Here is a 14,825-nt window from a genome sequence, read left to right on the forward strand (position 1 = left end):
ATTCAGCCCTATCATGTGCCATTTTTCTAAGACATTTTTTTCTTATTTAGCACTACAGTAATGCTTCTTATCTTTGCGAAAATGCTTCAGAGTGATGGCTAACACACAGTTCATGGATACGGTGGACAAAGCTGTGTTTTACATCCTGGGTAGAACTGCACAAAAGTTCACTCCTACTTAAGGGGTAACGCTAGTTACAGTTTATGGATTAATCATTTCTAGAATTTTCCATTTAATATTTTTAGATTACTACTGTCTAGGGATCATTCATTGAAAGCCTAAAATGTGAAGCCACAGACAAAAGAACCAGAGTACTTCTAAGATTCCCCCTTATGTCTTTAGGTTAGCGCCTCTTCATCTATTTTACCCGGTGTATAATATTCCATTGTAGGAATGGATTACAACTTATGTATTTTTTCCTATCTGTAGACAGTGCACTGTTTTTGTTTTTTACTGTGATGAACCTATGGAAGTAAGAGGTCTATTCATTGCCAGCTACCCCTGCCTCATCTCCATAAACCTAATTCTGAGTGTTAGGGCTGGACCTGTTGATCTGCTATAAAGCTCTGAACTACGAGAATGCTTCAATTACATCAGCCCCATAATCAGTCTTGGTATTGAATGATGTCATCGTTTCCTCTTGCATCGAGGAACCTAAGAGTCAACTTAAGTTCTAAAAGAGGGGAAATTAATAGTGAAAAACTGACTGTTCTATTCTATTCAGCCTCCTTTATGACACAGGCCTTACCCTATTGTGAAAATCTGAAACCCCAGACCTCCAAAATGATGTCCCAAACTTTGTTTCTTACATTAAAATTATTAAAAATGTTAATTAAAATCACTTCTGGGCTCTGTGTAGAAGACATATATAAAGTACATAGTACATTTTGTAGTCCCATCTGGATGGATAGCATATACTGCATGGATACTCTGGGCAAAGTTGCGGTTCACATCCTGTGTAGGATGAAGCAGGTCTGCATGAAATTTCATCCTGCTAGTGGAACAGAACACAGCTTTCTATTTAGAGATAGAAGATAACACATTATATATACACAGATATTCCAAAAGTCTCCCAAAGTAGATTTCAACCTCTAATGAGGTTTGCAAAGAACCACAGCAGTGACTCTCAATCTGAGGGACATAACCTTTGAGGTTCCTATTATCAGACATTTTGCGTACCAGTTATTTATATAACACTTCATAACAGTAGCAAATTAGAGTTATGAAGTAGCAACGAAACAATTTTGTGGTTGGGGTTACCACAACATGAGGAACTGTACTAAAGGGTTAGGGTTAGGGTTAGGAAGGCTGAGAACCACTGCGCTATGGGGCCGATGTTCCTCATACGTGCATGATCTGTGCCTGTTAATTTGTAGTGAGGAGGTTCAGCCTGTGCTTTATTAAATGACGGGCCAGTGAAGAAGTGAAGAATTTTTTACACAGAAAAGCTGGGGACCAAGAGTGGGTCAAATGCTTGCTATGTAAGTGTGAGGACCTGCATTTGTATTCCCAGACCCCAGGTAAAGTCAGACATGGTGGCAAGTGTCTGTAATCTCAGTATTGCTGTGTCCGGGGGAAGACAGAGACAGGAGAATCCACAGAAACCAGTGGGGCCAGCTAGCAGTGCTCACAGGACAAACAACGAAAGAGGGACCCTGTCTCAAAGTGGAAGTGATCAACACCTAAGGTTGTTCTGTGACCTGCACACATATGCTGAATTGTGCACACACATTTACATGTGTGCATACACATACACTCACATGTGTACACACAAAAGGAAAAATGTTTTATAGTAAAATATTGAGAGGTTTGTGGAGAAAAGCTCATTAGAGGCTTCGTGAGAACACAGAAGGGACAGTCTAGTGGGCACCTGGTAAGAAATGGTGACCCTAGGGGTTGGGGATTTAGCTCAGTGGTAGAGCACTTGCCTAGGAAGCGCAAGGCCCTGGGTTCGGTCCCCAGCTCCAAAAAAAAAAAAAAAGAAAGAAATGGTGACCCTGGGAGTCTATAGTGAATAGAGAGTGACCATGCTGTCCCATGTGGCTATTACACTGTTCTTCACCTTGGACCTGACACATCAGTTCCCAGAACACACATGGCATGCTAACCTGGGGTTAGAACTGTTAGCACAGTCTACTGACTCCTTTGGGAGAGCTGGTCTTCCAGTTAGTGTATACTTCAGACATAATGGGACCCCAGAGAGAGAGAGAGAGAGAGAGAGAGAAATCCCAAAGACCTTGATTTGTTTTTTTAATCTTTGAATCTGATGACCTTGGGAACTGGAGAAGCACGTGTAGTGGTTTGAATGAAAATGGGTTCCATAGGCTCACATATATACGAATGCTTGTACATCATGGAGTGGAACTATTTGAGAGGGATTAGGAGGTGTGGCCTTGTTGGAGGAAGTATGTCACTGGGGGTGGGCTTTGAGGTTTCAAAAGCCCATGCCTGACCCATGGTATATTCTCGGTCTGTCTGTCTGTCTGTCTTTCTGTCTGTCTGTCGGTCTGTCTCTTGGTCTGCCTGTGGATCAGGATGAGGAGGTAACTCTCAGCTACTGCTCTAGTACCCTGTGTTCTTCCATGTTCCCTATCGTGATGCTAATGGACTAAACCTCCGAAACTGCAAGCCAGCTCCAATTAAATGCATTCTTTCATAAGATTTGCTTCCCTCGTGGTGTCTTTTCGCAATAATAGTGCACTGACCAAGCCAGCACATATGTGAGGCTGGAGAAATGGCTCTGTGCTTAAGAGTACTGACCACTCTCACAGAGGACCTGGTTTGGTTCCCAGCACCCACATGGCCGCTCAAAACTGCTTGTACCTCCAATTCCCACAGATCCTGTGTCCCTGACCTGCCCTCCTTGGGAACATGGTATACATACATACATACATACATACATACATACATACAGGCAAGCACTCATATGCATAAACTAAATAACCAGTTTTAAGAGAATAAACATATATATATAGAAGTAAGATCTTAGACCCAGCAGGATAACTTAAGAAACACCCCTGTTTTCCCAACATAAGCTCTGTGGCTTGAATACTAGCCCTCTCTGCTAATCAATTTCCTGTTACTGTCACAGATACCCCAAGTGATAATTATCTATGAAAAGATTTGGGAGGTTTCTGTCCATCATCTGCACTGCTTTGGCCTATGATGAGCTGGCATTTTGAAGGGAGGTACACGGGGGAAACTAGTTACCTTGGGGTCCAGCCCGGGTCTCTTCTCCATTTTGTCAATGGCATAACTTCCTGCTTCTAGGCCCTACTAATTCCTAATAACATCAAGCTGGAAAGTGGGTTTTGAATACTAGGCCTTTGGGGGACACTTCTGTTGTAAATGATAGTGCTTCCTCTGTATGGAGTCTTCCCACATTCAGGGGAGTGTCATGCCCCGGAGCCCCAGATGAGATGGGACCGAAGAGTCCGTGTCCTTCCTAGAATCCCCTACATGAAGACGGATGAGCAGCTAGCCTCCACCGTCAGCCATCTTTTTTCTGAGTGGGGGCGTGGCCATGCAGGCTCGTGTAGTTCTGATAAGCAAACAGCTGTAGCAGAGCGGCCACACGCCTCCATTTCAGCAAGATCTGTATCTGTTTCCAGCCAACGAGGGCTCTGCTTTGGTTTGGTTTTCTTATCTTTTTCCTGAGTACTCACTCCCACGCACAGTTTTGAAACCCGGCCACACCTCCCCGGCATTCTCTGTATGTGAAAGACTTCTGTATCGAATGTGTGTGGTTTTGACCAGACCCTATTACATTCTTACTGCTTGGGAAAGTCCAGAGTTGTTTTTATTTTTAAGAAGGAGGGGGCTCGCTATGTAGCCAGGCTGGCCTTGAACTAGTTATTCTCCTGCCTCAACACCCAAAGGGTTTGAGATTCCAGACAGACCTCAGCCACTGCACCAGGCTCCAATTCCTTTGATGTTCTACTCACAATTCTTGTTCATGTGCCAGGAATTCTGAAGGATTATTTCTGTGTGCTGACCAGGTGTGCAGGGACAGGACGACAGGTCTCTCCCAACCACCTTCTGTGTGTGAGGGCACGAAACATGGAAGCTCTGACTAGCAGGTGTTTGTTTGCAGGCAGATCCTGTGGTAGCAGCTAAGCTCTACTGGTTGTTCTAAGCTGTAAGATGGGACTCTAGCTGGGACAGGTTAGCAAACTAAAATGAAAGCACACTGAGCTGTCTGTGGCCATTAAATTCCCAGACTTTGGCTGTGTTGGCCATCGCCACTCCTACAGTGTCACTCAGACTCACTTTGGTCCCCGAGGTGGAAGACGTTCAATCACAACAACGTCTTCTCTTCTCGTCCCAGGCTTTCTCTTCTTCCACTGGACTGCATGCTCATTGCCAGTTACTTTTTCTAGAATAGGAATTAAACTGGACCTAGTTTGTAAGCCCAGCCACTCAGGAGACTGGAGCCAGAGAACTGTAAGGACAAGGGCGGTGCCAGTTACAATGGTGGAGAGTTCAAATCCAGCCTGGTCAACTTAGGATAACCTTGTTTCAAAATAAATAGTAAAAACAGTGATGGGGGCATGGTTTAGTATTTGAGCCTCTGCCTAGAATTCCCCAGTGAGGGGCTGGGGGCGTGGCTCAGTGGTAGAGCCCCTGCCTAGACTCCCCCAGTGAGAGGCTGGGGGCGTGGCTCAGTGGTAGAGCCCCTGCCTAGGATCCCCCAGTGAGAGGCTGGGGGTGTGGCTCAGTGGTACAGCTCCTGCCTAGACTCCCCCAGTGAGGGGCTGGGGGCGTGGCTCAGTGGTACAGCTCCTGCCTAGACTCCCCCAGTGAGGGGCTGGGGGCGTGGCTCAGTGGTACAGCTCCTGCCTAGACTCCCCCAGTGAGGGGCTGGGGGCGTGACTCAGTGGTAAAGCCCAGGATCAGCACATGTTAGGCACTAGTTTCAAACTTTAGCACTGAAACAAGAAAGAAAAAAAGGGAATTAAGCTGCAGATAAGGTCCCTGCAGTCAGTCAATTTAGAGCCAACACCTACATAGCGTGGGCAGTGTACCCAACCATGTCAAGAGATTTTAGAGAATCTAAGGTGATCCTATCTGTAGCAGGCTTCCCCTGGCTGGAGGAGGCACCGAAGTGCCCAGTCACTGCTGTAGAAAGCTATTGTTGTTTGTTCCCAAGGGAACGTTTGCATGAGCTTCATGGTCACGATTGATCGTGACACCCACATTATACAGGATGCTGGGAGCCAGATGCTGGGAATCAAAGCCAGAGGAGAGCTAACCTTTCTAGAACGCTTGTCATTTCCCTAATGGTGGCCTTGTTGAGCTCGGAGTGTTTTTCCACACTGCTTACCAGGAAAACCCTTAAAAGTGAGCCAGGGGTGCCTGTGTGTTTGCAGAGAGAACAAAGCAGGGAAGAGCCGCAGGAGGATCGCGTTTCCTCCAGTTAACACCGCCATCGCCATCATGAAGTACAGTTGCCTAGGTGACCTTCAAAGACCTTGGCCCACAGTCAAGGCCAAAGAATACACAGAAAAATACCAACAGTCAGGTGGGCGGTGAGTTAACATCTCTGGCTGGGGAATGAGAGCAGTGATCCCCACTGGAGCTTCTAGTCACCATGTCCTTCCGAAGCTGCACGTGGTCCTTGGAGGGCTGAAGGTCTTGGGAGGTGGAAGGTGGACTGGGGTTTGGGACCTTAAACTAATGTATCTGCCCTGGTGTTATTCATGTTCCAGTATATAACCTCAACAAACCCACAGGCTTGGATAGACTCTTTCTGTCTTTTTTTTTTTCCTTAAAACTTTTGCTCATTTATTTAGTTATTTGTTTGTTTATCTTGTGTGGGTCTGCGCATGCACATGTGGCCCAGGACTCGTGTGGAGGTCAGAGGACAACTTACCCGTGTTGGCGTTCTCCTTCCATCACGTTGATCCTGAGGACGGAACTCATGTTGTCAGTCTTGGCAGCAAGCATGCTCACCCTCTGAGCCAACCTGCCAGCCCCAAAGAATGGAATCTTTGGGAAATCAAAAAGTTTTTTAAGAATTCACACACTGAGTTGGGGAGACAGCTCAGCTGTAAAGAGTCCTTCGCTGCTAGGACCCTGATGCACAATAATGGACAAAACCATTTTGTTGTTGTTTTTAATGGTTTGTTTGTTTGTTTGTTTGTTTTCAAGACAGGGTTTCTCTGTGTAGCCCTGACTGTTCTGGAACTTGCTTTGTAGACCAGGCTGGCCTCGAACAAACAGAGATCCACCTGCCTCTGCCTCTCAACCAAGAAATGGGTCAAGGTGTGCGCCACCACCACCCAGCTGAAAGACAGAAAGGGGTAGATGTGGCGGCAGGAGCGAGCGTGAGGTCGGTCACATGGCATCCACAGTCAGGAAGCAGCGAGGGAGGAATGTAGGTCCTCAGCTAGCTTTCTTCTCTGTATTCAGTCTGGACTTCAGCCCACAGTTATGGTAGGTCTTTCGTCTGAAGTTAAATTCCTGTGAATTAACATAAATTATGCTCACCCTGGTCCAGCTTCAAATGAACGGGACTCAAACTATGATTTATTTATTAAATCTGCACAATTATGGGGGGGCCAGTTGGGGGGGGAAGGATAACTCCTCATCTAATTCTCTAATGCTAGACTGGCTACTTCCTCTACTGTGCTCCCCAATACTTGCTGTTTGAATCTTCCTGGGTTATTTCTGCTCCAGCAGTCTGGCGTCCTGGGGAGGCATTTCATTAGGGCATGGGCATGTACTATTGATCCATTGTGACTAACGAAGACCTTCTCTTCTCTCTGTCTTCTCCTCTGAATGCTTCCCAGCCCCTGTCTGTCTGTCTGTCTCTCTCTCTCTCTCTTCTCTTGCCACCTGTGGTCCCTACCTGCAACTCCCAGCCCCGTAACTCCACCTCTCTATTCTCCCCAATAACTGGCTGTTGCCGGTTTTATTTAGCCAACAGTTTTAAGCTGGGGAGTAAGGTTTGCACCACAGAGGCTGGTGTCTGTGGGAATTTGTTGCTCTTGGGGCAAGCAGATCTTTGGATATAGAATTTAGCACAGGAGTGCAGGCAGAGCTACACCAGCCCCCAACCATCCCGAGGGTTATCTGAATTCAGGCAAGTCAGCTATCAAGCTTAACCATAGCCGGACATGGTAGGACATGTTTTTAATCCCAGCGTTAGGGAGGCAGAGGCCAGCCTGGTCTACACAACAAGTTTCAGGCTAGCCAGAGCTGTGTAGTGAGACTCCATCCCAACAAACAAGCAAACAAATACTCATCAGATTTACCATTGCAGGACGAGCGTTCACCTCTAGAACCGTGCATCATGGCTCTGTTCAATGTGAATTATCCAGTCTAAGGTCAAGATGAAGCCCCAAGAGCTCAAAGGCAGAGCCCTCTCTCAAATACATCACACTATAAAAATAATAAACCTAATGGGGTTGGCTACCCTTTGTGTTGCTGTGACCAAAATACCTCACAGAAACAGTTTAAGAGAGAGTGGGTGAATCTGGCTCACAGAGGGATTTCTGTTAACTGTGAGGAGGGAGTCCTGGGAGAACAGCCTGTCAGGAGTCTATGCTGGGGACGCCTCTATGATGGTGAACCAGGACCCTGAGAGAACACCACAGGAAGCTGAGAGAACATAACAGGAAGCAGGCATAGCTATAACCTTCAGTGGTCTGCCCCTGCTGACATGTTTATGCCAGTCACACCCTACCTCGTAAGAGCTCCACAACCTCTATACAGTGCCTGGAGCTGGGGAACATGGTGTTCAAGATATGAATCTGCGGGGCCATTTTGGATTCACACATCACCCGTTCTCAGAATAAAGCGATGGATTGGCGGGAAAGTCACTGAAAGCTCACTTGTTCTACTTGGCCATAGGCTGCCCTTCACCACATTAGGTACCCAACAAGAAGGGTCTCATCCGATGCCAGCACTAGGTCTGAGGACTTCTCAGGATCCAGAAGTGCATGGGAAGCAAAGTTCAGCTGAAACTGAAATAGATATACAGGTATCATAAACGTGGCACAGAACAGAGTCAACAAATACCTACTTAATCTTATTTATTAATTTATCGTGTGTGTGTGTGTGTGTGTGTGTGTGTGTGTGTGTGTGTGTGTGTGTGTATGAGCCTCCGGGACTGAACTCAGGCCATTAGTTCTGGCCCAGAACCATCTTTTTCTTTCTTTCTTTCTTTTTAAGATTTATATATTTTGTATATATTAGTACACTCTTATATCTTCAGAGAGGGCATCAGATCCCATTACAGATGGTTGTGAGCCACCATGTAGTTGCTGGGAATTGAACTCAGGACCTCTGGAAGAGCAGTCAGTGCTCTTAACCACTGAGCCATCTCTCCAGCCCCCAACTCACAGAACCATCTTGACAGCCTTCCAGTTCTTTGGCCATGGTGATGAGGGTAAAGTTTAGGATCCTGAGCCCTGAGGTCAGGCTTCCTTCAGACACCCCAAGACTGTGCATCCCTGTGCCTCAGTTTCCAGAAAAAATGTTAATAAGTATGGTACCTAGTTCAAAAATCTTTTCAAGTTTTGTAAACATTGAAAACAAGTATAAATGGATACGATTAAAGTTATTATATATTTTAAAACAAGGCCCCACTGTGTAGTCTGGGCTGGCCTTCAATTTATGGTAATTCTCCTGCCTCAGCATCTCAAAGTGCTGAGGCGACACGGGTGAGTCACCAGGCTTCATGAACAAAATTAAAAGTGTCTGTGCTAGTTTCCCTAGGGTGCTGTGACTTAGGTAGTTCTGAAAACAGTAGAAATGGGCCAGCTGTCTGTAGGTATATGTAGGTGTATGTATGTGTTAATTGGGGTTCTCTAGAGCCACAGAATACCTCTATACATTAAGGGAAACTTTTGCAATGACTTACAGCCCCCAGTCCACCTAACCCAACAATGGGTAGCTGTGAAGGGGAAGTCCAAGTGTCTTGTAGTTGCTCAGTCCCATGAGGGTAGGTGTTTCAACTGGTCTTCTGTAGGTGTACATTCCAACCGACGTGCTGGCAAATGGAAGCAGGGGCAGAAGGACACTTCCTTCTTCTGTGGTCTTTACTTAGGCCTCCAGCAGAAGGTGCAGCCTGATTAAAGGTGTGCACTGTGGGGGTTTGGTCTTTTGCTAAGCTAAATACTGGTTGCTCCCAGAGATGAGGGCAGACATTTAGACCAGGTAACATATGTGACCTTGCCCCTCAAGTTATCCCTGATTGGTGGATAAAGAATTCAATAGCCAATACCTGGGCGGAAGAGACATAGGTGGGGTTTAGGGTTCCTGGGCTTGAAGGGGAGAAGAATGTAGAGAGAGGAGAAAGCCATCATGGGGTCAAGAATCTTAAGATAAGGGGTTGGGGATTTAGCTCAGTGGTAGAGCGCTTGCCTAAGAAGCGCAAGGCCCTGGGTTCGGTCCCCAGCTCCGAAAAAAAAAAAAAAAAAAGAATCTTAAGATAATGGCCGTGTGGGTTGGCTAATTGTATATAGTTAGGAGCAGCAATAGGATTACTGGCTGGGAAAGGGACATAACAGTGTAGAGGACAGATGTCTGCCCAGCTCTTGTGCTGATTAAGTCTTATTGTAAAAATAAAGGTTGTGTGTGTCTTTTATTCAGAAACTAAATGGTCAAAGATGGGGTAGAAATCCAGGAATGAGATTAAATTCTCTTACAACAGTGTGCTACCACGGCTGGGTTTGGAACTTGCTCTGTCCCAGGCTGGCCTTGAACTCAGAGATCTGCTTGCCTCTGTCTCCTGGGATTAAAGGTGTGTACTTATTACCTTACCTAGGCCTAAGCTTTTCATGGTCACTATACCTCAGGATAGGTCACAGATGTGCCCTCCATTTCTGGATTGTAGTTCATTCTGGATATAGTCAAGTTGACAACCAGGACCAGACATCACAAGGTCTCAGGAGGCCTCCCTTCCCTGCCTGATTGCCCTGCCTCATCTGGACTCTGTGGGCACTAGATGTGCCTTAGCTTGTACCAATCCCATTTTGCCCTCTGCCTCCGTCTTTGCAGGGCCCCACCCTCTGCCCCTGTGTCTCCCATGAAGATATTTCTTGTCAAGTTTCCTGCTGAGGGTAAGAAGCCCGGCTGACTGTGAACTTGCTATGTACCTGGGCACAACCCCGAGTCTATGTCTGCTTGGCTGGCCTCAAGTGTTGGGATTACAGCGGAATGCCACCACATCTGGTTTTTGTCATTGGATTTAGGGCCATGGATAATACACGACAACCTCAGTTCCGGACCCTGAACTTAAAATCTCCTTTACAAAGATCCCCTTTCCAAATAAGGCCAGGGCCACAACTACTCAGGGCTAAGACATAGACTTTGGGTGAGGTTGGGGCAGGACAATTACGACACTCACGGGGAAAAAAAAAACTCTAAATAGTCACTAAAAGCTACATATATTTAGGAACTATATTAGCAACTGTCTTCAAAGTGTCCCCAAACTTGAAAGAACACAAATGGTTCTTGGTGATAAAATGGTTAAACAAATAGTAAGATAATAGGGGATACTAAACTGTAAGCCATGTGTGTCTGCATGCATGTATGACCGTCAGTGCAGCTCTAAGCAGAAGTAGGGGTGCGGGGATGGCTGTGTTTAAGAGCGTGTACTGCTTTTAGAGGCCTGGGAGTTTGATTCCCAGCACCCACATGACGTGGCTTACAGCTGCCTGCAACCCCAGTTCCAGAGGAACTGCAGGCAGCCGCACTCATGTGTGCAGACGCACACACAGACTTACATAAATACACATAGTTTTAAAAGAAAAGAGCCTAATCTTTATTTTTTTTTCCCTTGAGAACAAAATTACTGCCAGAGTTCATCTTATAGAACCGTACCAGACCAGCAGAGAGAACTCAGAAATGCCCTGTCCACTCACAACTGAACTGTTAATGTCAGCAAGAACAAGCTGTGGCCTAGGAGGAGAAGCTGCTGGAGTAGTCATCAGTCTTTGAAAGCCCAGCTGTGGTCACATCTGCCCATTCTTCCAGTGGGAGAGGTGGAGGCAGCAAGATAAAGAATCCAAGGCCAGGGGCTGGAGAGATGGCTCAGTGGTTAGGAGCACTGACTGCTCTACCAAAGGTCCTGAGTTCAAATCCCAGCAACCACATGGTGGCTCACAACCATCTGTAATGGGATCCGATGCCCTCTTCTGGTGTGTCTGAAGACAGCTACAGTGTAGTCATATATAATAAATAAATCTTAAAAAAAAAAAAAAAAGAATCCAAGGCCGGCTTGGGTGCCTTGAGACCCTGTCTCCAAAAAGAGAGAGAAAGAGAGTCTATGAAGCTGGAAAAGAAAGTGTGCCCACGCGATGGTCTCAGGATTGTGAGCAGGATACAAGAGGCCAGCCATGCTGGGCAGATCAGCAACTGCTCATTTTGAACTCAAAGACTGAGGTATACTCTGGCAGCTGACATCAAGGGCTGTGGTGAAGGAGTTCAGCACTAGAGGGGTGGACACACACGTCTGGGCAGGAAGTTCCTGGCTGCCAGGGTCGAGGTGGGGCTGATGGGAGAGAAAGGCACAGAGGTACACAGTCCTATAGATTAGGAAGGACACCAGAAGTCACATGGTCCCTGTCACCAGGAAAGTTTCCTGTCAGGAGGAGACAGAGGCTCTCCTCTCCCTCCACAAACCTCTTAATTATTCGGCACAAAGGAAGACGATCCCTCTCCATCTGCAGACACAGTAACGTAGAGGCAGGCATAAGAGGTGGCCTTGGGATAGAGGTAACCCCATTGTGCAGGAGGCTGAGGCAAGGGGAATCATGAACTCAGCGCCAAGTTGGGCGAGAGACTTGGCGGTGCAGTTAAGAGCATGGGCCACTCTTGTAGAGCAGCCAGGTCCAGTCACCCACATGACAGCTCACAGCCACTGTCGCCCAGTCCCGGGGATCCACAGCCATCTTCTGATCTCCTCAGGCACCAGGCATGTTCTCAGTGCACATAAATATATGCAGGCACATAAACACATACATACACTCACACACACACACACACACACACACACACAAAAACCCCCAAAGTAAACAAATCTAAAAGACCTCCAAACCCACAGAGTCCATATACGTGATACTAATGGATGGACTGGACGGGCGTTAAAGAGAACATGTTTCAAACTCTTGTGCTGTTCAAGGAGAATGAAGGTTACTGGCAAGAACTGAGGACAAGATGAAGCCTGTATGAAACAATAGAGTGAGTGTGGAGTCCAGAAGGACGGCAGAAATCGTCGGTCCAGAGACAGCAGAGGCAAAAGAAGAATCAGGAGAGAAAATGAGATAAAGGGAAAATGAAGAAGATATAGGATGAAACGGACAAAAGCAAAAACGCTCTTAATGGGACGGACGTTATGGGGCGTAGGGGCACATGCCAGTGATACTGGTACCTGGGGGTTTGCTGAGACACAGGATCGTAGGTTGGAGGCTAGCCTGGGCTACATGAGTCTCTGCTTCAAAATAAGACAGGAAACAAATAACACTGACAGAGCAGCACAAGAGTTCAAGTCGCTGGGGAAAAACAAGGACGCTAGACCTGGGAGCATTCATGAGCAACATTCATACAATTAGGAGGACACATGCATTCTTTTTTTTTTTTTTTTTTGGACACATGCATTCTTATTATTACATAACTTATTATTACCCTTAAAACTTTGGGTACATTGGCGGCAAGAGGGAGGGAGGAAGGAGAGAATAAGTGTCAGAAAGGAAGGTATTTACTCAACAGATATAAAAATAATGAGTATATTTCAATCGACTTCTTGTCGATCTATTTAAAACTTAGACCTGGTGGACCGCTAAATCCCAGGAACTGCTGAAATGCATTGAAGAAAAGACTGAAGACGTCACATAACAGGTGAGAAACTGAGCTCTTGATCGAGCACATCCCCTAGCACCGCAGCACCTCAGCACCTCAGCGGCTCGCCCCCCCTCCCCCATTCCCACACAAACACAACGCAAAAGGTTCTGGGCAGGGTTTCCATCCAAAGTGAAATGTTCTCCAGAAAGAAAGGTGGGGGTGATTTCCTGATCTGCCTTGGGATTCAGCTCCCTGTTCTCCAACCTGCTTCCTGTCCCGCCCGCCCTCTGAGGAGAGAATGGGCAAGCAAAGGTGAGCTGCCAAGGAGAACACACAATCCACAACTCAAGCAGGGAAGCCAGGACACCACAATGAAATGGAACCGGGGACTTGAACTCTTGGAAGCAGCAGGAGACTGGCACAGTGTCATAAGCCCCTGGGAGAGTCACCAGGCTCAGAAGTAGCAGGTCGCAGTGTTATGGTCTCCCCCACCCCCGCCCCCGCCACATACACACAGCACAGCTGGAGCCATTCTGTTCCATGCTTGTGAGCTATTTCATGCTGTTGCTGTAACAGGCCTGCCAGTCACTGACACAGAGAAGTGACTTGGCTCAAGGACATGCTGACCACGTACCCCGTTGTGTTCTGTATGAGGCTTCTAATCTTAAGAAATTCCACAAAGCTTTACATAGGACCTATCTAATCAAAGGTCAATATGAACTGTTTTGTCTAATATGGCTTGAGTCAGAGCTGACCACCGGGCAGCCCTGCACCTGAGTATGAACTCATTGTGGTGTGTGTGTGTGTGTGTGTGTGTGTGTGTGTGTGTGTGTGTGGTGTGTGTGCACGCACGTGCGTGTGTGCATCCTTTATAAGCTGACAGAAAAGGTATCTGTCGTCATAGTTTAGATAATTTTGACCTATGTCCCTGGTCTGACCAGTATTAGGGTGTGCATTCGATAAACTCTTCTTGCTTAACTAAGATCAGTGTTTGTATGGCTTGTGTAGGGGACAATGGCAGGAATGGATTCTCTTCTGCGGTGGGAGCACAGAGGCTGAGGCAGGACTGGATCTCCATGACTGTTGGCCACAGGGTGTGTCTTGGAGGTTAGAGTGGTTAGAACCTCAGTGAGTTCCTGCCTGAAGCAGGAACCTCCTGGGCTCGAGTCTACAGGAAGGCTGTCTTCTGCTACGTTTTCTTTTTTGGTTTGAGACAAGGTCTCTCTAGCTACCCTTGGCTGTCCCAGAACCCACTATATAAACCAGGCTAGCCTTGAACCCACAGATTTGACCACTTCTGCTACCCAAGTGCTGGGATAAAAGGCCTGTGCCAGCACGCCCAGTGTCTTGCTAGTCTTGAATGCAGTTTTCCATTGGAGGATTCTGCTGATGAGAAGCCTACGCACCTTGTTATAAAGAGCCGGTGTTTCCTGATCCTCTGGATGCAGGCAAATGTGGTGTAGAATGAACCAGTCAGGACAGAGCTGTCAAAGGTGGAGAGAGAAGGGGACGTGCCAGGCTGACAAAAGCTTTTCCAACCTGGTCAGTGGCTTGGTTGCTCTTCCTGCCAAAGCAATGTGAAACTCACAAAGAATCAATAAAAAGTTAAAGGAATTAAACTAGTAAGTGATACATCATCTACAAGTGTTACAGAAAGAGGAAGAGTCTTAGTTGATTAAAAATCAAACACGGATAATAACAGAAGAGATAACAGCACTGATGTATAAATCTTGAACTTCAAGGAAGAGAAAATAGAGTAGTAAGTAAAAAACAAAAACATCAACAAAATAGCTAGAAGACATAGGTGGTGGTGCACACCTTTAATCCCAGCACTTAGGAGGCAGAGGCAGGCAGATCTCTGAGTTCAAGGCCAGCCTGGTCTATAGAAAGAGTTTCAGGACAGCCTGGGATACACAGAGAAACCCTGTCTCTAAAAACCAGAGTAGAAAAGAAGGGGGAGGAGGAAAAGGAGGAGAGAGGAAGAAGGAGGAAGAAGGAGGAGGAGGAGAAGGAGGAGGAGGAGAAGGAGGAGGAGG

Source organism: Rattus norvegicus, chromosome 1 (assembly GCF_036323735.1).
Source record: "Rattus norvegicus strain BN/NHsdMcwi chromosome 1, GRCr8, whole genome shotgun sequence".
In the NCBI taxonomy this organism is placed as follows: domain Eukaryota; kingdom Metazoa; phylum Chordata; class Mammalia; order Rodentia; family Muridae; genus Rattus; species Rattus norvegicus.